Raw genomic sequence first — 26,807 nt, forward strand, 5'->3', positions numbered from 1 at the left:
ATAAGCAAATGAAACGAAAGCAAAATTTGATATTAAAAAAAAAAAGCGAGGATAAACGCGACATCTCTGCATAAAATTAGCTCTTGATTATCAGGCACGCATTTGCAGAGCAAATTGAAAATGACTGCATAATCATAGCAGAAGTGAACTTAATATGAATCCTCAGATGAGTTTCGAAATCTGACAACATTTACAATTATTTGTAAAACAGGTCTTTCAAGATACTTGTCTAAACCGCTTTCAAAATTTGGTTTGGAAACGGACTTGCTATCCAGACTTGCATTCAATCTTTTTCCCCCCTCCTATTTATTGTATAATGTCTTGGCTGATTGGAACATATTTTGATTTACTATATACATAATTGGTTCAGGAATACTAGGAAACTCCTGAAAGGATTCAGAGACCGGTAATAAAAATATTATTCACGGCGTGGAGTGTCCTTTATCGAGAATAGATTAAGAGACTTATCCGATAAATAGGAGTGATGTGATAAGACCTAAATTATTGAGAAGAGTTTACTTGAGAGTGAAAGAAAAGACAAATAAACGGTACATTTCTAGTCCTGAAAGCTATTTCATTTTTGCATGTAGGGAATTTTGTGAGTGAAACAATTCACCGAGCCCTGAACATAATTATAAGTAGGAAAATTGTAATGTTTATCACCAGCATTAAACTGAGCGACAAACTAAAATATACCCTCTTTACTTTTAGTTTACTTTTTATCATATTAGTACAGTATTTTAATAAGAACAGTTGGCATTTCTTGATTAAGCCATTTAGAACCAACTGTCTTAACGCGCTTGAAGTGTGTGTGTGTTTATTCTTTAAATACTTCTTAATTTACCTTTTTAATTTTCATTGTTATTGTTACGCGATCAGTAAAGGGCAATCAATAAAAGCCGCAAGCAACGCAGCAATGTTGAGTTGAAGAAAATAACCGGTTGTGGTTCGAGTCTTGTTTTAGTCGGTGTTTATCTCAATCTGCTCATTACTTTATGCTTCCTGGTAAGCACGTGCTTTTTTATACTGTTGTGTATCATTAATACTGATTAATTTGTACTGATATCCTATAACACTAGTGGGGGGGACTCCTATTGTTTTCAGTTGCAGACAGTAGAAGGTGATAAGAAAATGATAATAAATTCAAATCTTCCTGCACAACTGCATGGTCTACTGTGATATGCTTTCCAGCCTGGGTGCGACAGATCTTACTTAGGCAAGTTTTATCTTTCGAATTATATTTGTTTGCATATTTGGTACTAGTTGATCACTTCAGACACTGCGGCATTCTTCCTCCACAACACGTATTATACTCAACCGAAATAATACCTAAATAGCACTGGAATGAAAACTAGCACGAAAGGGTAGTCCATGACACTTCACCAAAACATATTCCACAGATAGCCCAAGTAAAAAATCATTCATCCCAACCTCAGCAAATTAGCAATCTCAAGGTGTTATTGCAGCTCGATTAAGTAAACATTTGGCGAACCCTTCCGTTATGCCCCAGTGATTGCCGCAATACATGTACAAATCTGTTTGCAAAACAGCACGCGATGATATTGCAACCCTTCAATTTAAACACCCACACATGAGAACATCCGTTATCTCCACTCTGAAGATAACACTTCGAAACAATTATTATTTCTTTGTTAGATACATAGGAAAGACCCTTCTTTTCTCCCTTTTTTTTTTATTTTAAAAAATTGGATTACTGTATTTTTCTTTCTTTGTTATTCCTATATGTTTTAGCTCATTTCTCAGTATTTTGAGTCTTTGCTCGTTGTTCTCGTTTTGTTCTGAATAGCTTCTAATTTTTATCTATTCTCCGCTACGTCATCAATATCATCTATGCTTCTCAGAAACAAGCGATAAATCGTTATGCTTTTCCAATAAACAGTCTGGGAACATAGCTCCAGTGTGCATGCACAGCTGTTGCCGGATCATTAATAATATACATTTTGCAAATGCAAACACGCTCATGTATGTACTTCCACGAATGTGTAGGATCTGCTATTAAATAAAAGGAGAATAAATAACCATTATACTTCATACCCAAATGGCAAAATAGTGTTTTGCATATGAAATTTGAGAGTTTCAAAATGACAGAAAGATTTAGTATTGATCTACTTAAGACTACGAATTCTGCATAAGCCCAACATTGATCTCTTTTATTAGTGCTTTTGATTAAGGGTAATTTTGATTAACTCACCTGAGCTGTTTCAATTTTCGTCAGAGAATCAACGGTTCGAAATGCACTTTGAAAATAACTTTCAGAACGATAGTCCATGGTATTAAGATGAGAATTTTTGTCCTCATTTGGTTTAACAAGAATTTCGGATAAGATATTTTTGTCAGAAAAATGAGGTGAAAGGGTGTTATTATTCGCAAATTTATATATTTTTTTTAATTATGAAGAGTATGTGAGGCACTTAGAGTATATTTACTCTTCTAAGTGCCTCAATACCCCAGCCTCATGCTAACTGTCACTTTCGAAACTTTAGGCATCGTTTTGCTACTTGGCTATTGAAACAATCGATATTTATTTCTATTATTCTATTCCCTCAGCCGTACGGCTGGTGTGTGTGTGTGGGGGGGAAGCTATATGCTACCATACTGGGGAAATGATTATGAGCAGGGTGGTTTCCCGTTGCCTTCCTTGCCGTACTATATTCATCCCGCAAGCAGGATGAAAAATCCCAGATAAGCTGGTGAAAAAAACCGTACTGTCCACGCCGAAGACCGACTAACTTGGAAGCCTGAGGAAGATCTTTAAGCTCCTCACGTCATCGACGGGAATCGAACCTAGGACACTCCTTCCCCAGGCATATTGTTGCGAAGCGCATGGCTAACCGCGCGGACGATATTTATTTTATTTTATTTTATTTATTTTTTGCTAAATGAAACTTTGTATACTTTCTTCTATACTTTTGAGAGATTTCAGTTTTGGTTATGCTATTGCCAAACAATAATAAATCATGTTTTTTTTAAAAAAATTATTTTATCCGTAAATATATTTTAAGGTTTACGTTTTAAAGTTGATTTCTCCTGAAATTATTCATAAGTCAAGGCTCTTATTACCTTTTTCTTCAAAACCTGCCGATTCACGGATATCGGATAAAGTACGCCAAGAGTAAAATGACATTATATTTCTGTCCTCGTAGCGAATAAAAATAAGTTATCGTTTTACGCTTAGCAAAAGAACACCCCACTACCACTCGTGTAAACTCTCAATCATCTTAATGTGGATAATCGTCGCGAAGAGAGATTTGAAAAATGTGACATTTTATAACGGAATGAGAGAGAGAGTTGCATTGCATTTTTTACTACAAAAAAAAAATCAGATTAAGAAATGCAGTATCATAAATCACGAACATGTTCAATTAAAGATTTTTTTTTTATCTTAGGGTGTCAACATATGGTAATATGAATCTTATTATAGTTAATTATTAAAATTGCATATCATCTGGAATTTTTAAATGCAGGCCTTAATGTATCTGACAGTTTTGTTCCCTACAAGATTAACTTATAGCCTATCTTTACAGTGATACAGTATAAATAGTTGAAATAACACAGTGGTGTTCTTAGACTAAAACGTGTAGCTTATATTGAGCTGATCATAAAAATTGATATTGCAGACTCTTTCTCTTAGAGCGTGATGAACACAGTGCTTCACATATATGATGGTGAAAAAACAAAGGGACAGAAACGTAACATAACAAAATTTTGCTCTGCTTTGTCATGGCCTTGATTCAATATGAAGAACTAAACATAAACACTTGAATGCGGCTAAAAGAAAAAAAAAAATATTCCGGTTATCGTTCTCTCAACTTGCACGGCAAAAATATTGCAGCATGCATTCTAGTTTTCTTTTCCAAACTCTAATTGTTATTAATTTTGTTAATTTAGTATTTTAAATTAGTTTTCCTTTGCATTTTATATAGAATACGTGATTCTGTTGGGCGCAGAGCTTTCAGATTTTTCCAACAGCTGGTAATGCCTTTTAAAGAGTAATTGATTGTTTTATAGAAAGTTTTTATTTTAACAAAATCTTTTCCTCTTCCCTGCCCAACTCTGAACTTCAGCGCTTTACGCCACCTGTGCATGTTTTAGGAAAATATTGATATTTTGAAAGCATAAAAAGGAAAACATTCAATTGGTCTTGATGCAGTTCTCTGAAGTAGTAGTATAGGTAACAGCTATTTAAACTTATTATTATTCAACACTCATTTTCTCTAATCAAGGAATATAATATTAACTAAAGTTTTTTTAATTATATACTTCTAAAATGGGTTTAAATCAGTAATTTTATCATGAATTAATCATGAAAACAATACCTTCATAATTTTTGGCGTCTCGTAAGTATACCTGAAATTCTGAATTAAGTTGCCCGTTTTTTCCCTTTAATTTTATCAACGGGTGGGGGGGGGGGAAACGTATGAATTGAAGACATTCTTGTTAAAACATGACAGGATAATAAAGAATAAAATTAGTTAATGAATTTGCTTTTCGGATAGGCATAAAGAAGTCCGCCGCTGATGATAAACTTCATTCGTCGGGCCAAAAATCATTTGCTTTCTCTGTGATTAATATTTCGTAAATCAGCCCTTTTTAATTTAGCGCGTGGGATATTCCCATCTGTTGTTATCCATCTCAAGCTCTGGCCTGGAAGAACTGCGTCACATGAGATCTTATAAGATATTAATTAAATGACGAACTTTATCATTTTCTTTACTCACCTAGTTAAATATTTCGCACCTCATAAAATTAATGCATTTCCAACCCAAATGAATATAAGAAGTTACAAAACACGGAGTTAGTTTAGAGATCATAAACGAGAAACCTCTGTAATCAACGTTACGAAACAGCAACAAAGTAGAACGTTGCGGTCTTGCTAACTGGTATCAAAATTATTCCGTTCGCGGATGTCATTGAAGGTATATTGTAATCATAGCATCATCGACATGCATTTGTGTCCAGCTTTTCCTTCTATTAGATCCTGCTGGCTCACTCCTTGCAACATTTGATAATAATAGTCGAAGTATTTCGTTGACAGATTCACTAGAAATGTGCTCTATAATCTATAAGAACGAAAACTGAAGGATTTGTTCAGTTAGGTTTGACGGTTGTGAAATAATACTCTGTTTCAGTACTGTCAGCAAGAAATGCGGCATCATGTAAGTGACCGAGTAATTTTATGCTTGATGACTTGGAAAATTTTTATGGTGTGTAATACCGTGATTGATATGTTTCTCTCCCTATATAAGTTAAATGTTCAACAGTTGCATCCTAAATAACTTTTTTGGATGGTAAGTATGCATTTTTGTGTTTGACAGCTAGTCGTAATGTGTTTATTTAATATTATGATGTTAACTGTAAATGTTCTACAAGAAAGTTGCACGCTTCTTTTACAGTTCCGTTTCATCGATTCGAAGAGAATCGACTAAAATCGTGCTATGTTCTTATTTGAAGAACATGGGCGATAAATGTTGATTTCTTCCTCTGTTCCATAGTTGTAATGAACGCATCGATAACATTTTTCCTATTCCGCTGTAAAGCTTGGTTTCAACATCGACTGTCGCGTCTTCGGATTGTTGGATGATTGTTACAAGTGCGCCGAAAGTTTAGAAACCTTCCCTAGTTCTTTCCTACCTTTTGTTAATATTTTTATTAAATTATTTGATATGAAATGTCACGATCGCATTTTCAGAAAGACAAAAACGAAAATTCAAACACTGAAATTGATAATTACACTGATAAGTTTAAATCTTATTCTTCAAACGAGCAATTCAAAGATTCAGAACATTAACATCAGTAATCTTTTCATAAAAATATTCCTACCTTTTAACGAAGCATTCATGCAATTTATGCGATGGATATAGGATTCTTTCAAAAATAAATATTTTGGGGATTCTGTAGTTCAAATTACTAATTTTGTGACGCTTCCTAGACGCAATGTATCTTGAATGACATCTCAAATTTAATTTGGTGGCTCTCTGATATACCCTCCCACGGTTTGAACGGTTTTTAACCTTCCTCCACATAAAAATATAAAAATTAAAGGCAGTTTATATATTTCCTGTCACTGTCTCAGCCTGTTAATTCCTCTATTCGGCAAGCAACCTACATGCTATTACAGTGTACTGGGGATAAGTTAAAAACTGATAATGTGTACAATTGCTTCAAAAGTTGCTGAAAAGCAATGTGTTAATGGTTTTGAGCTTCCGTAGTTTAGTTCGGTACCGACTGTCCTTTGGTTAGAAAGATCTGGGTTCGAATCCCGTCTAGGACGTAAAGAACCTCATATGAAGGCTTTTCAACTGAAGGTGAGTTAACCAGTTTTATCCGAAGTCCCCCCCCCCAAAAAAAAAACTTAAAGGGGCTAGAACAACACACATTTACAGATAATACACGGTCCTCATCGCTTTAATTACTTCAGCCGTAATCCCAAATAATAATTTGAATGGTTCTCAGCATTGTGTTGAGTGAGACCTTTAGTAAGTGATCGAGTGGAAAGTGTTTTTTGCTTTGCTAACAATAAGCAGAAATGGATCTCACTGTGGCATGGTGTGCGTTTGCGAAAGTTTTGAGTTAACTAATTTTTCTTGCTTATTGGAGACCTGATGTGACATTGAGGGACAGGACTCTGTTTAACTAATCTTCACCTTCGATGCCACAGGGTTCCAACCTTTCATGAGTGAGATTATAGCGCGCGCACATAAAAACTATGTCTGGTTTGTAGATACTCTTATACCTTTTGACATGTTCTTTAAAGTAATAGGAATTCATGTTTTTTGTGATTGAGAAATATATTTTCTGTTGTCTTAATTCCTTCTTCCTTCATTGCGCATTTCGAAGAATCGATATAACTAACTTAAGGAGAATATTTATTAAATTTTTTGAGTTAGCTCACTGATGCCGCTCGATTTTACTTGCGTCGAACGTTAGTTAAATTTGAACAGCCCACTCCCCCCTCACTTGCAGCATCTCATTTCACTGCTACTTACGACGGATGATGCTAAACTAAGTTGCGGAGCAAATATGCGAGTGCTCTAAGAATTAAGTATAATAAAACCGGCGTGTTTTTTTATGAGACTATCTGTAGTTCGCGTAGTTTGTCCGACTGCTGAAAAAAAAAAAAAAATAGAGACGAGCTATATAAACTCATTCTGGTTTGTATAGTCCTAAATTCCTCTTGTCCTCGAGAATTTTATTTATTAGCCGCTGATAATTGAATGAATATTTGCACATGAGTTTTATTATAAAATGTATTCTATAACTTCAAAATGAAAGTGTTCTGAAGTATCTGCAATGCTGTATTACCTAAATTTTCTCACTCTCCTCCCCCTCTTCCAGAAAAGGTACGTACCCTACTGAGAAACCGACAGGAACTGATTCCCATTCCACCAAAAGAATGCGAATAATCTAGTGTAAATAGCCGATCTGAAGGTACATTGCAAATCCCACTTACTTGACGGTAGCACCGTGTTGACTGCGCCGAATATCGAAACACTTTACATAAAACTGGTAATTAATCCCCCCCCCCAATATATCCAAATTACCAGTTTACTACTTTCTCGGTGATCTTTTCAATGGAAAAAAAAAAAAAAAAACTAAACGACATGTGCTCATCGAACAACAGTCTTCTCCGAGTTGGGATGTTGCCGCTATCAGCATTCACAAAACATTTCAATATGATTCCAGAAATTGCGAATTGGTAAATAAACACGGTATTTACAAACTCCATTATATATAGGGTGTTTCAAAAAGAATATCCCGATTTGAAAATTTGTATATCTCTGCAACCACGCACATTGAGGTGGAGGGCACATTGAGTATTTGTAATTGTGGTGAGTGAAACTTTAGGCCTTACTTCGTAATTTATTTTGTAACTGTCCACATTTTATTATTAAATATAATTATTTGAAATCGGGTCATTCTTTTTAAACATCATGTATAACTTACACTGATGTACTGTATACTAAGATCGTATTGAGTTATATAAAACAGCGAATGAAATTGTCCAGACTGGAGGATATGTTTTTAGTAAGGAACCTCCATTCCTACACGTGCTCTAATCGGTTTCATTGATTAAAAAAGTGATTAAAAAATGCTTCTAGATTGAACCCCCCCACCCCAACAACAGCATTTATCCGCTGTTCCTTGCCAACTGCTGTGCGGCAATCACACAGTATATTTGAAAGCATTTTGTAGAAATATATTTTAAACTCGACAATGAAACTTGAATTTAAAACAAAAAAAGTGATAACATTATCAAATCTTTTTCTCTTTAGTGCCCACTTGCGTCTTAGAAAAGAAAAAAAATTAAATCGCAAGTGCCTAGATTTGTAGGATAAGGAGTTTCTTATCAAAAAAAAAAAAAAAACTTTCACTCTTTCTCTGCTCTGCATATGCAAACAAGCCCTGTTTTGAACCGGAGAAAGTAATGCTTGTACATGAAAAGCAGAGAAAGAGTAGAAGCATTAGAATTAGTTTAACAAAGCATCTTTTGTCAAACGGACATGTGAATAGAAGTTAGTTTGTCCGTATACGTTTTGCTTATTATTGGATGCCCTGAACTAATCAAAGGTTTTGACTTTTGTTTCTGAAAGCATGTTATAAACATTCCCAAAGATTTCTTTCAGTTTCCCCCAGTTTACAAAAACAACCTCGAAGAATTGTTTTTTTTTTTTTTAAGTGGAAATTACGAAAGGCCCATCACACTTAAAAGGCATTACAGTACTACTCAATAATCCTTTGCAATACAATGTGCGCACATGTTCCGATGTATGTAATTTTATATATATTAGTTACACATGCATATATATATATATATGCATAGTTAGCTAAATCACGATAAGGAGCAACTTCTTCACCTGGAAATACCTTGTTTAGAAACGCGCCTGCCTCTCATTAGAAAGCTAGTTAGCCAGTTTTTATACGGAGACGAGTTTCTCTCACCCCAAATATTCATATCGCAAACTGGAAGGCATCTGTCCACACCCAACTGAGCTCATTGGTGTAGCCACGCACAACTATGCAGGAAGATATAAAACGGACCTTTCCTTTCAAAGTAATTGCTCTGAAAATTTGTTGCATGGAGGATATAGAATGATTGTAATCACTCCACTTGATAGGTTCCGTGTGTAGAATGAATGTTTGTGCTAGTTTTTTTTTTTTTTATCCTTCTTAAAGAACTTAATTGATGACTTTTATTTTATCGATTTTATTTTAGAAGTATGGAATAAACCGAGGTAATCGTTAACAAGATGCGTTTCCATTAGCATTCTTGTATATAGTATAACGTACTTTATTATCACAACAATAGAACCTCTTGTCGTTCCTGTCTGATGTACCGTCGGTAGTATATTAATTTTTTAATCATCTGTAGCTTATAATTATTTACCCGTTTAAAACGTTTTAATTTTTTTTTTACTGAATATGTTAATTTAAACAAAAACACTGTACACATTTTAGTACAGATCGTAAATACGCTTTCATTAAATTCTCTCCGGCCAGAGCGAAGTTATAGTTATCACTTGCTATTCGGAAATGTTTAGCATTACCCAGCAAAATGTCAAAAATATAAATATTGCAAAAAAAAAAAAAAAAAATTGAGACTAAATACCAATTTTTATTAAATTTTCATTCCATCAGAGCGGAGTTACTACTTTATCATTTCAAAACATTTTTTAATGCAAACGGAGCATTTTAAACCAAAATTGAAATGGCTGAATCATTTTTTTTTTTTAAATTAAAGAACTAAATTCCAACAAAAACTGTCGATCTAGCTAGAGCCGTTTATGTATGGATAGAGAAAGCAGCGATATCTAAGAGTGGCCAGCGGATTTTGCGAAACTCGCCTAAAAATCAAATTTTGTATTTACAGTGTACTTAATTTTATTTAGATGTTATTTATCACTTTTCTTTGGCTGCTAACAGGAGAAAATACTTTTCTATTTCTTTTTTTTTTTTTTTTATTTAAGAAATCGATCCTATACCTTTCTCTGAGATTGAGTGCATGTTCACAACTTGCTAGTTAGGTGATATTTTCAAAACATGTTTTGTCGTCAGAATAAACTGAATATTTACGTATTTCGGCGATGGATAACAAATATAATTCCCCTTGGGAAAGTGGTTTCACAAGTTTACACACACACGCTTTTTACTGTTTTTTTTTTTTTTTTTTACAACTCTATTGTTATGTTTGTTTATCATTTATCGTTAGTTCCGAGACAGGATTCGGCGGTATTCGTGGCTTAACAAGATATTTTGAATTCGAGGAAGGGGGGGGGGGGGATAGGGTTCGATCCTGTAACTATCAGAAATAACATACATGCACTTTTATAACCAATATTTTCATTACAGTAGGACATTTGAAATGACAATTTCATATGAGCTTTGTGTGGTGCATGCGTATTTTCAGTTGCATTGCGAGCCGCTTGTTTACCTCAGGGAGGCGCATTTTCCCTCAGGGGTTTATGCGAAGAAAAATTAATCAAGGGAACAAAATTGTCATAATCTCCATGGAATCGTGATTCTTGGGAAGTAGCAACTTTAGTGAACAACAGTATAAAATAATAAAAATTATAATTAAGAGGGAGATGTTAAATCCCGTTTTATTTTATAGCCGGGTACTTCGCCAATTCGATAGTAGCGGTATGTAAGTTTCTGTTTGATATTCCAGGTCTACCTACTCACTGATGAGACCTCAAAATGTTGAAACCGGTCTGGGTAGTGACCTCTTCTCATAATGTAAAACAATATATATACATCTCTTAGGAGCTGGGTTTTACATTATGAAAGAATATCAAAGTTAGTGAGGGATCTTGCTCCACCTTTTTGGTGAGCAAGATCCCGTTTCAATGCCGAAAAAACTATCCGCCGATAGTTTTTTCGGCATTGAAACTCTATGGATGTCGATGGATTTCGACCCGAGTTTCGTACCCGGCTATAAAATAAAACGGGATTTAACATCTCCCTCTTAATTAACAAATTCGCCGGTAAAATAGCCTTTCGGCTTATTATCTTTGTAGTTAATAAAAATTATATTTTTGCAAAATTAGCATGTAAGTTGTTACTTCTTTCCAAAGTTGCTCACCCGGAGAAAAACGATTTATTCCGCCATGTCGTACAGTGCACAGTAGTACCAGAGAAGGAAGTAGCTTGAAAATATGTTTTTGTTACTTTTTTTTTTTTTTTTTTTTTTAATTTTTGTACCATTATACAGAGTAGTTAAATGTCAGAATAACTGTATAGTAAAATTACACGAAACATTCACGATGTTGATTTGATTAGTATATTAATTTTGTTTTGTGTGTGTGTCATTTAAGGAAGATTTGATTTACAAATATCATAAACATGATTTCTGAAACGTTTGACATAGCTTCTTTCAGAAAGTGTTATTTGTACAGCAAAGCTTAGTGGGAAACACAGTTTAAAATTACAAATTTGTTTATTTTTGCTAGTTATATTGACATAAAACGTACCTGAACATTTTAATAACTTCACATTTAATTATTAAAAAGGGTTTATAGTATAGAATTTAAGATGGGACACTGAAAATAGCACAAGATGGAAAATAAAGAACCAGATAAACTTCGCAGCAATCTGATAACTAGTTCCTCTTTCCTTTTCTGTAATCTGATGTAATATGTCGTTAATACTAGCTTGTTTACTACAGAATTTCTTGTTCTTCACCTTTTTTTATACATTTATTTAGTTAAAATTTAATATATTACTAGACCATATTCTTATTCTTGCTATTTCTGCTTTATATAATTTTATTTTTTATACATTTCTTAATTCATTACTCTCTCCCCATTATTTTCACCTTTTTTCCGACCCCCCCTTCCTTTAATTTAGCCATTTGTGGTCTTTAAATGTACTCTCATCTTTCCTTTTAAGAATATCTAGATATGTTTTCTTTTCATGTATTTCAAAACTAAATTTTTAATTACTAATTTTAAATAGTTATGCGGGTTTGGTAACATTGATTACAGCAGTACAAATGTCCATTTTTCTTCGATTAAAATCCGGTTTTTGTGTTTCACTCACGAAACGTAAACCTACATTACATTAATACTGTGAGTGGATAAAGGATTTTTATTTTTAACATACTTTATTTATTTTGTATAATCCCGTTCTAGATACCAAACATGGAACTGTTTCAAGCTACGTCATTCTGGACTATGAAATCCATCTCCCGTCAGTCAGAAACTTCCATTGCCATGGCTCGATTCGAACCATCAGTATCAGTCTGTTGCTTTGGAGAACTGGTCATTAACTGCTCAGGCCAACCACGCGTGCAGTTTACAAATAAGGGTAGTCTAATATGCAACGCACTCGATATCATTTGAAGTCCTTAAATTTAATAAAGCATCATTCCTAAACGGCACAGAAACATACAATACTGCACTATTTAAATTAGTTAATGTTATATCTAAAATTAAGTTTGCGTTTGTTCTCTGTAACTGCATAGGCTGCACGTTTTTGTTCAGTTTCATGTTAAGATATTCTGTGTAGGTTTTTTTTTGGAACTCATCCATCTATAGAAGCTGAACTTGTTCTGAATAATATTCTAAACTTGTTCTAACTGAACTTGAATCTGTATAATAGGTATTCCTTTTGATATCATTAATGGTGCTTAAATGTTTAATTACTGTTCTGACTCGAGCTCCTTCAGAATTTTAAAGCATCGATACATTTTTTTTTTTTTTTTTTTAAATATCCTCTTCCTTGTTTTCTTCTTCCCTGTCTCTAGTATTTATTTTGGCCACTCTGCGTCAGTGAAATGGCAGCGCTGTCTACTATAAATAGCGATACCGCTCTGATAAATGAGTGTCCCACAAATAAATGCATGAGTGAAAGCTTTATGAGCGGGTAAATAAAAATATCGTAGGAGCAAATTCTGTTAGAATTGGTAAAGCATCACTTTTTCAAAAATACCTTTCCGATGAAATTTTATTTAAAGGGAGATGATGTAACCCGTTTATCAAAGCCAGAACCCTTAGTCCTTGAGATGAAATTGTAGAGGTGTAGCACCTTTTAGCTGTACAGGCCAGAATTATTTCACTATCCAGATAATAACGTTAATCATAGTAGCTCTCAGGATGTGCGTGAGTGATTGCGACAAGTGCGACATTTCTTAATAATGTACATGAAAACATTTGCGGATTTAATCTGTAGCTGTAGCAGCTGACTAGCGCTCATACTACCTGCGTAAACCATAACGCCAGCATAAATCAGTATCTTCCTGAACGTTATTTCTTAAATTCTTCACTGCCAAAAGGAGAAGAGAGGAATCAGACTGATCTGGAACATCAGTCTGATATCCAATTTGGATACTTGGAAGTACCAAACGTTTGAATTTGGAATAACTTAAAGTTTTTGCAAAATGTTTATCTATTATGCATATCGAAATGTTATTTTTTTTTCTTTATTTATAACGAATCCATTTTGTATTAAATTAATTCGTTTATTAAAAGTTTATAATTTTAAAATCATTGTTAAATTATTTTTAAATGACTTAAATTTCTACAGAATTTAGTTATTAAAATAGAAATACCAAAACGTTTAATCGTATTGATTACAAAAGAACATCGATGTCCACGGTGGGATTCGAATCTTCTGCCTGTTAGTTGGAGCTTAACAACTAGGTCTGCATATACGTATTGAACTCAGTTCTTGAATAAACTGTTGCGCTGTAGAGAACACACATCCTCGGCTACGAAGACGACGCAACGGTTGGTAAGAACTAAGTGGTCTTATATACCAAGATGGATTTTTCTTCAGTAAAACCGGCCGAAAAAAGGTGTATGCCTTAGTTGCCTCAATCATAATTCCATCTTAACCATTCGGTCGGGGGGGGGGGGGGCAAAAAGCTCGAATGCTACCAGGACGCGAGAAATCTTGAAGAGTTTTTTCAGCTGAAGTTGAGTCAGACGATCTTATACGGCAGTAAAGAATTTTCTTACAATAAACTCGCGTGTTCACTCCAGCAAAACAGTCGGCTGGAGAAAACACGGCATTAACAGGCATAGCAGACTTAAATGTCGTTATCTGACTTCCGCAATTCGATCTACTCAGACTTCCGATTTAAACAACAAGTTCAATTAAGTTATTCATGACTTTTTCCGAAGACTCTAATCTTGGTTTGATTAAAGTTACAGTATTATATAGATTGCAAGAGCTGCTTTATAAAAAATAAATAAAATAAAAGTTTCAATTTTCCGCCTGTACATTCCAATTTTGTTACATTTCCAGGACTGTATCATTAGATCAGCAAGACTTGGCCTATAGAAGCATGTGCCAACTTTGTAGTTCTTTTCTGTGCGACATGCCCAGTATTGTATGTAATCAAGATCTGTGGCATTGCTGTTTATTAAAGGAAATTTTCTCCGAAATAACGTTGCAATTAAAAAGGATGTAAGAAAATAGTTGCGAAACGTCTTGTATGACATCCGGTGCTTTTGTTATCTATTTATTACAGATGAAAAGCCATTCGGTTTTTAATGAATACGTTATTATTGTGATGGGAGTTTCTTAATCATGACGTGACTCCGAGGCATCGTATTTATTAAACTATTCTTGAGGTCCTTTTAACCGATAAATTGTATCCTCTTCCATTATGAAACAAGAAGAATGTAATCTAAAATTTAATGAAAAAGAAATAATGGTAGTAATGGAAAATAAATGTTGGCTCATGGGTAGTAAATCTTGTTTTCTTCCCATTAGCCACATCTTCCTTTGTGGATATCCAGGATTTGTGATATGATCACAAATCTTGATGGTATTAAGTTTATATGCATCAGGAATGATATATCGTGGGACTGCACTTGTCTTCCTCGTAAAATGCATTCCCACAACGTGCAAGATAACGCTTATCTTTTTTCAAAACTTAAATTCTGACTTTTTACGTATTTCCGCGATATGAAAAAAAATTTTTTTTTTAAATTTGTTCAGTCTTTTTTTTAAATGGATGTTACTTTGCAAGCCCGTTTTTTTTTTTTAATAATAATGATAATCAGCTTGCAAAATGACATGAAAAAAAAAAGCGCTTGTCTGTATTTTCATTAAGATTTGAGGTTTAAAATGACAGTTTTGTATGAGCGTTTGTGTGCGCGCGCGTTCATCTATTTTTGGTTATATTGGGAATCGCTTTGCTCACCCATAGGACTCTATTTCCCTTCTGGTGTGCGTTTCCTCTTGGGGAAGTGAAAAAAAAAACATTAGTCAACAAAGAAAAATTATCTTTTATTTTTATTTATAGCAAAATTTTATATAGCCACAGAATTGCGATGTAGCAACTGTAATGAACAAAAAGTACTACTATAAAAAAAAATAAATAAACATAGCAAACTACTTATTTGAAGTTGCTCACCCGAATCAAACACATCAGCCATGTCGAGAAGTAATAACAGTGGCAGAAGCTTAAAAACATCGTTTCCCTGACTTTTTAATTTGCTTTTGTAAAATGTCAGAATAATCTTACAATGAACTATAGCAGGAAACATTCCCTACGTTGATTTGATTAATACAGTATATACGTTTTTTTTTTGTTTTTTTTTTTCCATGTCATTAATCGACGTGTTATCGATAGTGGAGATTTACAGATGTTATTTTTCTTTCTAAAAGTGTTTTGTAAATAAAATCCGTTTACTTCACAAAGGATAGGCTAGTATACAATAACATTCAACGGTATATGAAGTAATACTATACATTTACTCAACAGTATTCTACTAATGAGTAATTGAATTACTTAATAGGCATTCAATTTCGACAGTTGAATGCTTAATTACTTGTTCGTCAATTTCAGATTGCGCCAATTCCTATCTAAAATGTACGACAGTTAAAAAGGTATTATATAATTCAGAAATAATAATAAAAAAAAAACTTAAAGTGGTTAGCTTTATATCTATATTAAGTAATTTTTGGTTTTGTTCTCTGTAGCTCGATTAGTTTTCAAGTTTTTGTTTAATTTTAAATAATATATACAAATATGGGAGAGGAAAAACAATTTATTTTGTTAACTTTTGTCATTGTTATGGAACTTTTATATCTTGAAACGTAGAAAAAAATAAATAAAATTTCCTTGCTAAGTTTTATTATCGATAGATCAGAATGTAAACCTTGACTTCTTCAGATAAAGAAAATAGAGAGATAAGATTAGCTTTAGCTGTTTATGCCGGTATTATCCACTGTTCTATTTCAGGCAATTTTGTTAGTAGTTGAGCCTCCATAGTTCACTCTGTAATGACGATGCCCTCGGGTTGGAAACAGACAATGTTCCAGAGAGTGACCATCTCATCCTACGAGGGTGGTCTGAAAAGTTCTCGGTCTCGACCATAGATGGCAACACTATCGGCAAGATTTTTTTTTTTTTAAGTTTGTACATCTGTCATAAACATCCATGTGAAATTGCAAGTTATTCTATCAAGTAGTTTGTTTTATACAGCTGTCTGAAGCAAAAGTGTTCTGTATCCCTTGAAATGGATAAAATTGAGTATTGTGCGGTTATAAAATTCTTTGTAAAAGAAGGTTTAACGGCAAAAGAAATTCATTCGAAGTTCATAAAAGTTTATGGGGGCACTCTTCTCCTTCGTTTTCGACAATTAAGAAATGGGCTGTCGAGTTTAAACGTGGCCGTACCTGCCTTGAAGATGATCCACGTCAAGGATGTCCGAAAAGTGTAACAACACCAGAAATCATTGATCAAGTACACGATATGGTATTGGATTACCGGTGAGTCAAAGTGCGTGAAATTGCTGAGACTATAGGCATTTCAAAAGAACGTGTGGGATATATTTTGCATAAAGAATTGCAAATGAAAAAGCTTTGCGCAAGATGGGTGCCGCGCTTGCTCACAGCAGATCAAAAACGCACTCGCATGAACATCTCTGAACAGTGCTTGAAGCGTTTTAACAAGAATAAAACCGATTTTGTGCGTCGAATTATTACTATGGATGAAACATGGATTCACCATTACACACCAGAATCCAAACAGCAGTCAAAACAGTAGACAGAAGCGGTTGTTCAGCCCAAAGAAGCCAAATTCGGTTCCATGGTTATGGCATCGGTGTTTTGGGATGCTAAATATATTTTGTTTATTAATTATCTTGAAAAGGGCAAAACAATAACCGGGGAATATTATTCTGATCTTTTAACCAGACGAAGAAAAAAATCATCTTTCATTAGGACACTGCATCTGCCCACAAAGGTGTTTTGGCAATGGGAAAATTAAGGGATCTGCACTATGAATTGATAGAACATCCACCCTATTCCCCAGATTTGACTCCTTCTGACTTATCTCTTCTCAAAACTAAAACTCTTCCTCACTGGTCAGCGTTTTTCTTCGAATCAAGAGGTGATTGCAGCTGTAAAGGGGTATTTTGCAGATCTTACTACAGGGACGGGATAATGGCGCTGGAGCATCGCCGGAATAAATGTATTAGTCTTAAGGGAGATTATGTTGAAAAATAAAAATAATTTTGAAATTATAAATTCGTTTTTTTTTCATTGTTAGGCCGAGAACTTTTTAGACCACCCTTGTATTAAATCTTAAATTCCTTGAAAGGCCAACAAAGAAATGTTTGCAGCCACTGCTACGTTTCTTAGTAATACACTTGAAATAAAGTAACCCGCTAAATTCACAAGTGTAAGCAGCCTTAGGGTTCTTATAAAATTAGGGTTTATACTACGGCTTAAATTATAACTCTACCATGCATAAGTCATACCTATTTAAGCCTTATTAAATTAACAAATATCGCTAGCCTGGTGGAAGGCGTGTGTGTGTGTGGGGGGGGGGGGAATCAGACTGATCGGAGTTATCTTTATTTCTGAATATTGGGCCACACATTTTGAATTGTCAAGTGTTTCTTAACCTTCACCTGAACTTATTAAATAGTGGCATATGCTGATTAAGCCGGCCTGGTTGGCCGAGTGGTTAGCTTATCCACTCTCTAGCCAAGAGGCTGCGGGTTTGAATCCCGCCTAGACATGGATGTTTGTGATTGTTTTTCACCTTCATACATTCATTCATGCAAGTGAATAAACGCTCTCAAGATGGACTGGGTCACCATGGGAGAAGTGGACCCAATCCTCCCGCAATGAGGGGAGGCCTTCACCCTGTGGTGGGTAGAAAACAAGCTGAACATCATCACATGCCGATTAATAACATTTATTGAATTTCTTTATTAAAGTTTCAGTAAATCAGTCATCTGCTGATAAAACTGAACTAAAACATGTTATTTTATTATGAAATTGTTCTATCTATATGCATTAATTGTTTTGTAATGATTTAATGAAATAGATATTTTAGATGGTTTAAAAAAGAAAGATTCAAACCATTCTCCCGTTAGAACGATTGGATTCCCCCGAATCCCTAAGAACGGGTATTTATGCCTGTAGATCTGTGTTCACGGGAAAGTTTGCCTGTTTGGAGGGACCGAAAAAAAAAAAGTTTTCAGGAGAAACCCTCCAGTTACGTTCGAGACCGGCTAATTCACTATTTGAAAAGATCTAATAAAGGGGGGAAATATAAAGATTCCTCGTGTCATAGACGGAATTCGAACCTTTTTTTTTCCCCCCGAACCAAAAGATTCTTTTAAACCAACTGAGTTAGGAGGCTTTTGTTAAAGTATGAACTGAAATGTTTGCAACATTGCTGGCCATTTACTGATGTAAATGCGATGATGTAAAGTAAATATGATGAAAAAAAAAAAAAAAAAGAATGTAAAGCGTTAAAGAGAAAGATTGACTATGATGGGATAAGGAGATTCTCAAACTGAATACGACTTGGGAGCCTGGTGGTTAGGAGGTTTTTATTTATGTCTAATAAATTAGCACGCCAGGATGCTAATTCATTGCTGAAAGAACCCTTTTGGCTCATATAACCCATTTTTCTTTAAAATGGATTAAATGTCACCAGGAAGGTTAGGAACTATAGATACTTAGGTTCAACTGTGAAAGAGGATGGAGAGACAGAAGGAAGTGGGATGCAGGATACAAGCGGGATCGAAGAACTGGAGAGAGATGGCTGGAGTGCTATGCGATAAGAGGGTGCCGATCGATCTAAAGCAAAATCTACAGGACAGTAGTGAGACTAGCTATGACGTATGCTATGGAAACTATGGCCCTGAGGATAAATAACATTAGCAGGATCGCTGTTTGTAGTGAGTCTTCTCCACATCCTCCTGTCTTGGACTGTATCCTCATTCAAGTTCTTCATCCTCACTACAAACAGCGACCCTAGTTAAGTGGGACAAGCTGCAGAAGAATAAGAAGAATCATTTTTTCTTTACTGTATCTAAAGATAAAGATTTTTGATTGGCCGAATAAGAATTTAGCAATATATTCAACTTCATGTTCAATAAACTTGTACAGTGTTTGTTTTAGAGAATGGAGAAGATTTTTCTCTGGTTTTTCATCCTGGAAACGGGTAAATCGTCCAGAATGACGCATTCATTTAACATATTCATAGCTTTATTTATTTTGGCTGCAATTCCAAATGTTGGAATTAGTTGGAATCAGCGTTCGAATCCTGTCCAGGAAGAAAAATCTTTACGAAGACTTTTCAGCTGAAGGCGATGAAATTTTCTTTCGGAAGCGCAATTTCACTTGGGGGGGGGGAGGGCGAAAAATACTGGACGGATAATTTACTGTTTGTAATTCGAACCAGTCGCCGCCTAACAATCATTCACATTCAATTTTTCATATATATATATATATATTTATTTATTTATTGTAATAGGCAATTACTTATTTTATTTATTTATATTAAATCCAAGTACCGAGCTCCCGCTTGTTCACTTCCATTTGATGTACGGAAATGTATTATTAAATCGGTAAGATTTTGCCGAGTCATGTGGCAACTTTGAATGTCGTAATCTCTGTGACATGTTTCATTGTTGTGTGTGATAAAAATCTTGCTGTTTATTTAAAGGCATTTTAGTAAACAGCAAGTGAAAATTTTGAAATAATGTCGCAATTTAAAAAGGATGTGAGAAAACGGTTGTGAAATGCGAAACATTTTGTTGTGTGTAGAGAGGCGTTTTATCTGCTTTTTAGCTCCCTGCTGTTACGAGTGTGAAGTCATTTGAGTTTTAATAAAATGCGTTATCTTGGCTGTTGTTAAACAGTTCAGTTTTTTTTTTTTCATGGTTTATCCTATAATCCATTGTACATATTAAATAGATTACTTTATGGTTGTTTTAGAGTTTTATGGCTATCGATAAACAGAATCTCTTATAAAACAGATAGGGAATGGAGGCCAGTTTATTATGTCTATTAATTTCGTTTTTTTTTTATATATATCTGTGTTATGAAACTGGTAGGGAATGGAATATACAATTTGTAAGTTTGACTTTATCTTGGAATTATGTCCGAAATTACTTCGACTATGAGGCCAGTTTATTACGTCTCTTTATTTCGTGTTTTTTATCTACTCGCTCGGTATTGCGTGCGTCCGAATTTCCGGGAGGGAAATTCTACTTTCCCTTCCCGGAAATTTGGGAAAAAGAAAAAAAAAAATGGAATAGACTCCTATCTCTGGGAAGATGATTTTCCTTTCTCATTGCTGAATTTCTTTAGCGTATGCCGGTACAATCAAAATAATCCCTGGTTTTGAACGCCGTTTTATGGAGAAATAGATAATAATTAATGTTAAGGAATCAAGGCTTATACTAATAAGAGTAGTCTTTCCATTTTTTTTTCTTAAGGGGGAAAAAAAAATCAAACTTTAAGATTTTTTTTTAAATACAGGAGTCGAAATTAAATCTTAAGACCTCCACCAACTTAATACTCTTTCCCCGCGGATCTACTTTTTAAGCATTCTGCGTAGTTGTATGTTAATATTCTAGCCAGGATTATAGCGTTGCTCTTGGAGTGAAAGTGCTTTAAGATCTTGATGAAGATTCTCGGATGAAAATGAATTTGATTGGGCTGAACGTTCCATTAAGGAGCTTCGAAATCAGATGTAAAAGATCCGTATTCCTACATCCATTCGAATATAAGTCATCATTAAAAAAAAAAAAATGCATGAACCTTAAACCAGAACCATTTTTAAGCTAATTCTATTCTAATATTAAATCGACTAATGAACTAGTCTCACGTGTTTAAGCACGACTTAGATGGATTCATTCAGTTTTTTCTCTCCGCTTCTCACAGCATATGTCATACATCTTCGGAAAGTCGTATTTGATTCTACACAGTGATCAGATCTTATGCTTTTTTTTTTGTATATATTTATAGATAACCTGTTCTGCTGGCCTCCTTCACACCTTTTTAAACTTCGTACCGTTTTTATGCTTGGTCTAGCATTACAGGTCATGAAAGTATTTTTAAATTTTATGTTTATTTTCATCCATACGTAAGGAATTTTTTTGTTTAATTACTTAACCTTGGACCATGGTTTCCCCCTGGTTTTACAGCTTTACTATTAGATATAATAAACAAGTTTTTTCTTGCGGGGTTTTCCGAGAAATGCACGAGTTTTCAGTATTCCCAATAAGATTTTAAGGCTAATGAAGATCGTGAAAACTTCTCCCCACCCCTTCCTCAAATCGTTCTTGAGAGTACTCCTCAATTACGTCAGTTACGAAAATGCATTCGGTATCGCATGGTTACATATTTATTCTTACCACACGCCTGAGAGCGACGATAATCCCTGTTTTGAATTTTTAAAATCTGGTTGATATTTTACATCAGCCATTCAGCACCGTGAATTATTTATTGAAGCCTGATTTGTTTTATAAATGCTATGCTAAGAATCCCAGTTACACTACAGACAATATTTCTATATTTTCACTACTAAATATTCTTATAACTTCAAAGCAGTCATTGATGCCCTTTTGGTTTAAAAAAAAAAAACTAGCGAATCCCATCTATAATGCAAAGAACCTTTATAAGTACGTTTCAGTTGGAGGTGGGTTAGCCAGTCTCGTACTGTGGCGAAGGATTTTCCTTCCAGGAGAGTTCAGTTTTTCATCTCGCAAAACAAAAACTACCTGCTCCCAGAAGAGCACGCAGTTAGCAAACATAATGCGCTGGCCATAGTTCTCAGTTGCTTGTTATTAATTAAATCAACACCAAGAGCGGCACTGTAATGTCATAAGATAAACAGGCCTTAAATCTATATCGACCCGTTTGTTCTAGGTTGAAAATTCTTCCAACATTTCATTTGCAGCAATTTCAACAAAGTAGCACAAATTGAGTACGAACGACAACCAAATGTTTCAGAATACTGCATATATTTAAAAGAAATTAATTTTTCGAACCTTCGAGTCAGTATGTTGAACTCCTCCCTCTCCAAACATACTCATGCAATCATGATACCAAAGCATGATTCGAGATCTTCAAAAAAGTATTGTTTCTGAATTACTGTTTTGGTTTGTGTACTTTTGTCTTTTGGCGCACATATCAATAGATCAGCGCTTCTGTACCACTTATGAGCCAAATCAAAATAACTCTAGAGCAGTTACTTTCAGTGAGCGTGTTTTGCCCATTCCTCAAGTCGTTTCAGCAGTTTCCAATACATAAGACGAGCACATGCTTTTGCACAGGAGTGGTTTCATTTTGAGTCTGTAGCCAAAATATTTTTGTGTGATTGCAGCCTGCTTCTGTAATACTGCTCTTATTATCATTCAACAAAGTGCAGTAACCAGGAAGTTCAACGTTCCTGAAACTTTAGGAAAGCATTTCTCAGAAAGTTTTATTTTGTCACAGATAAAGATGGTGTGGTCCTGAATTTAACGTATTCCATTATCTGTTTGACATCGTTACGTGACAATACTCTCCATATCGGAACAGTTGTAGGACTGGGAACTAGGCATGTGAAGAATTTATTTCACTCAAAGATCATTAACCTATATTATAATCTGCTGCGTGTGACAACATACCGCTCGTGGTGTGATGACCTGTCAGATTTCAGACACTATTTTTGTTATATGTTGAATGTGTTCTTAGTTGCCGTTTCTTTTAAACATGTTTGTACATAAAATCTGATGCTCCAGTTTTGACGAGGACCACGCATTTAGAAATACATTCCATTCGAAAATATATTTAAGATTTTTGTCTTAAATTTTAAGTTGCTTTTAGGTATCGATGTAATTGATCACTTGAGTAGATGTTAATTATTAGAAGCTCGTCAACTCTAGCGGAAGAGCTTGTGTTCGTTCAGAACTTCACGTTTACTACGAAGTCGTAATTCAAATAATGGCTAACAATTTCATTTTCGGTCCTGTCGCTGTTTGTACTACTTTCGTTGCTCCCCCTTTTATTCTTTGTCTGTATTCAGACATGGTGTAAATGTAAACGCTAACTTGCGTTTTAGCATGTAATGGCTGACCAATTTAGTGTTATTGTCAGAACTACATACTGCCTAGAGGCAGCGTATGCACCTCCTTTTTTACCATCGCTCTTGGCGTTCTGCGATCTCACGCAACAATACTGTTGTTGCATGGGAACGTAGAGTACCGTGCAACCTGCGAGCCGATACCACGAACGAAAAACTTCCTGTTAAAGTGAAGTAATAGTGCCAAAAATTAAAATGAGTTACAAATAGTTCAAATAAAAAATGCATTCATAAATTCGAAATCGTTGAACAATACTGCCTTGTCATCTGGCAATATGAATTGCCTCAGAGGTCTATTCTTGGATAGACCTCTGAGGCAATTCCAGACAGTTAATCTGACCAAAGAATACACGCACTTGACAGACATTAACATGCTATGCATGTTAATGTCTGTCAAGTGCGATGGCCGTGTAGTTGTATGGAAACGGTGTTTACATGGCCATAGCATTAGGCCTCCAGGAGAAAGATGGCCGTGTAGTTGTATGGAAACGGTGTTTACATGGCCATAGCATTAGGCCTCCAGGAGAAAGATGGCCGTGTAGTTGTATGGAAACGGTGTTTACATGGCCATAGCATTAGGCCTCCAGGAGAAAGACTTAAGTTCGATTCTAGTCGCCAACTAGAGGAACCTAAGCCTTTCTGCTATCTATTTCTGAGTTGGTCGATCTCTAGCACTGGAAAATAAAGTCGGTGTGAAGGAGGGTGTTAGGGCTTGAGATGGCATCGGTTCTTTGCCGTTCTCTCTTTCCTGAAATCTTTGACTTATTGATAGTTCTGGTTCACTAGTAATACGAGAAGAATAGAAACTGGCTATCTATTAGTCTTCAGACATTTAGGACTAAAGGACCTCTCTATACTCTGAGGAATAAAAGGCATTAGAGCATTAATTAGATTTCTAATGAGCCATATTACTTTGTGTTATGATAAGCAATTGGGTATCTAACACGTAAGGAGATGAAGAAAAATATTTGTACTTACTGTCTTATCTTTAAAGATAATAAATGATTGGTGGTAGGCTTTAGTGAATACAAAAAAAGGGGATTTATACCTTACACGTGAATTTAAATATTCATCATTCGAGTATTTTCGTATTTATTGTGCTTTAATAACTATATTAAATATTGGCAAAACGCATTAGTTAATAAAATAAATGGAACAAATATTTTAATTCCACTTATAAGTAGTATCTTTTGAATATTCGGAGTTTTTATTTAAACAGAATCGAGGAGGGAAATGCACAACTTTCACTGGTGCTATAATTGGTTTAATATTTCATTTGTCTGCTATTTAAAACTAATGTTTTCGCGAAGAATATTAATAAACGTCAGCTCGAACTTCAAAATCTGTCGGACATTTAGGACCAGATGAGAAAGCACTTTCTCTTTTTACGATCATCTTTGGAGTCATCTTAGCTCATTTTCATCTCTTATGACAGAAATAATATCTTCAGCATTTTCTTTGAAAACAGATCAAACTCTAATTGCAGTAGATTTAATTTCAGGAAATGTTACTTTGCACAGCAGCGTGGGAATGTACAAGATTAACACCTTCTCAATAGACTTCTTATTATTTTTTGCTCTGAAACTATTCAGAGTTTAGAATAATTTAAGGCGGGGGGGGGGAATAATTCATGCATTACTCTGATAAAATTTACAGGATCAAGAGCATGAGTGTTACATGTTATAATATCAAGCAAACTAGAGTTTGGTTATCATAGAACCTTAGAGGAAAAGCATTTGTCCAGCTGCTGCAGTCATCCTCACTGGAACGCAGCCTTTCTTCTTGCAAACGATTTTCCATGCCATCTAGTGCAGTGGTGTCCCGTCTTTCCCCAACTTCATCACGAGTTATAGAAATTCGGTAAGGCTAGGTATGTAATATATAGATTTAAAGGACATTTATTCGCATCGAAGATTAGGCGTAAGCTTACCTTTACTGTATCTTTTATTCAGTGTTTCGACTTTCGGCTACAAGTCATGAATATTATTATGCAACATTTGTTTCAAAATCATTAATGGTATTTTGCGTTATTGTTATTAATTACTATTCGAACATTTATTTATTTCATAACCTTTCAAGAATATTTTTATCCCTTAAGGAATTTGCTGTGTTTAAAAATCTGTCGGCAGAATAGTCCTATTAATGGCTTTAACAGAGATACGTTTTGTGTGGATATGTTTTATTTCGATTTAAAAAAGTTATCAAGTTTTCTATTCATTTTTAGTTAATGGAGAATATTGAATTTCGAAATTGCTTGCTTAAACTCTGAATAAAATACTGTAAGTTGCGATGTATCGCCTTTTTGATCTTTCTATTACGGTGGTGCCCAGCGTATGATAAAAATTTTCAGTCTAATAGTTGTCTTTCAAAAATTACAAGCGCAAATATTTGTGCATGAAAATAAATCTTTTATTTATTTATTTTTAATATCAGTTTTCATATACGGCAATGAAATTCACCTACTACTAACTAAAGACAACCTACATGCAATAGGATTAGAAGCCACAGCCTATTTGTTGGAGATGTGGAGCATCTCTAGCCCGTCGTCCTACCAGGCCAGCGTTCATGCAATGAGGTTAACATTTCTTTTTTCGAAGTTAGTTTTTCACAATCTGGCTACACATACCGACCATTGAATTAATAACTTATGCATATACACATAAACATCACTTACGCAGCATATATGCAAATTACTTAGTCATCATCATCACGTGTTCTAGGCAACTATTTAATAATGTTCCTGATCAGTAATCGTCATAGTGTTGATCACAATGGGGAAAACAAAGGATCTTTCGGAGCTCGATAAAGGGCTTATTCTGGGTGCCCATCTGGCTGGAGCCACGATTTTGAAAACAGCAGAGCTGACTGGTTTCTCAAAAGTGAGATATCCCAGGTATTTAATCGCTCTAAAAAAGAGCGCGCGCACACACACACACACACACACACACATTGCTTTTCTAAGAGGTGTAACTGTGGCCGTAAGACAAGGAAGAACGAGATCTCCTCATCTTAGGCGGACAAAAAGAACTTGCTGTGTTCAGCAATTGACCGATGCATTTAATGAAGGATGTTCCTGATCCATACTCGGCGAACTATGCACAGGGATCGGTATTAACAGTCGCTAAAGGAGGTTCAACACGGTATTAAATAAGTTACTAAATCAATGGCCTGGATGTGTAGAAGTGTTGAAGATTCGTAAATTTCGACGTTTCGAGATGTTCGTCCGTAACTGTTTCTACCATATCACTCTCACGCGCGCACACACGTATTGGATGCGGTACATTTAGAAAATTGTAATATTCGATATATATATTTATTTATTTTACTTAACCTGCGAATAAGTTAATTCACATTAAAGTAACATTTTTTTTTTTCACTACGTCTATTAAGATATTTGCTTTATAAAATTATATTAAAACTTATCGTATACATTTTGCTTATTTTATATAATTGTAGA

At 34.7% G+C, this 26,807-nt stretch overlaps 1 protein-coding gene across 5 annotated transcripts in view; it reads left to right on the top strand.

Moving 5' to 3' along the window:
- Positions 1-26,807, top strand: part of LOC150098821 (zinc transporter ZIP10-like) — a 208,440-nt gene that overhangs the window by 49,562 nt on the left and 132,071 nt on the right. For 2 of the 5 annotated variants that reach the window (XM_090405725.1, XM_090405728.1), the window contains exon 1: positions 24,989-25,220. The exons of 2 other annotated variants lie outside the window; for them this stretch is intronic. The gene's annotated coding sequence lies outside the window, so the exon portion shown is untranslated. Of the gene's footprint in view, positions 1-24,988; positions 25,221-26,807 lie in introns of those variants that run through there. One more of the 5 variants, XM_090405726.1, reaches the window with a different exon arrangement.

The sequence above is a fragment of the Typopeltis vanoorti genome, chromosome 15, assembly GCF_054136105.1.
Source record: "Typopeltis vanoorti isolate ZY-2024b chromosome 15, IOZ_Tvanoo_1.0, whole genome shotgun sequence".
In the NCBI taxonomy this organism is placed as follows: Eukaryota; Metazoa; Arthropoda; class Arachnida; order Uropygi; family Thelyphonidae; genus Typopeltis; species Typopeltis vanoorti.